At 47.4% G+C, this 515-nt stretch overlaps 1 protein-coding gene across 2 annotated transcripts in view; it reads right to left on the minus strand.

Moving 5' to 3' along the window:
- Nucleotides 1-515, minus strand: part of LOC121662244 (maestro heat-like repeat-containing protein family member 1) — a 16367-nt gene that overhangs the window by 12781 nt on the left and 3071 nt on the right. The window lies entirely within an intron of this gene.

The raw sequence follows: 515 nt of genomic DNA on the forward strand, positions 1-515 counted from the left end.
ATAGATCCCAGAAATCCCATCCCATCATCCCAGAAATCCCATCCCATTCTATAAATCCCATGGATCCCATCCAATAAATCCCATGGATCCCATCCCATGGATCCCATCCCATCCCATCCCATAAATCCCATCCCATCAATCCCACAAATCCCATCCCATGGATCCCATCCCATCTCATCCCATCCCATTATCCATGAAATCCCATCCCATTCCCATTCCCATCCCGTCTCATCCTATAAATCCCATAAATCCCATCCCATCCCATCCCATAAATCCCATCCCATCCCATCCCATCAATCCCATCCCATTATCCCAGAAATCCCATCCCATCCCATTCCCATCCCTGTCTCATTCCCATCCTGTTCCATAAATCCCATCCCATCCCTGTCTCATTTCCATCCCATCCTATAAATCCCACAAATCTCATCCCGTTTCATAAATCCCATCCCATAAATCCCATAAATCCCATAAATCCCATCCCATCCTATTCCCAGCCCTGCCTAATTCCCATCCCA

The sequence above is a fragment of the Corvus kubaryi genome, unplaced genomic scaffold (genome assembly GCF_017639235.1).
Source record: "Corvus kubaryi isolate FWS band 111438036 unplaced genomic scaffold, C.kubaryi_AGA036_p1.0 37240, whole genome shotgun sequence".
NCBI classification, from domain to species: domain Eukaryota; kingdom Metazoa; phylum Chordata; class Aves; order Passeriformes; family Corvidae; genus Corvus; species Corvus kubaryi.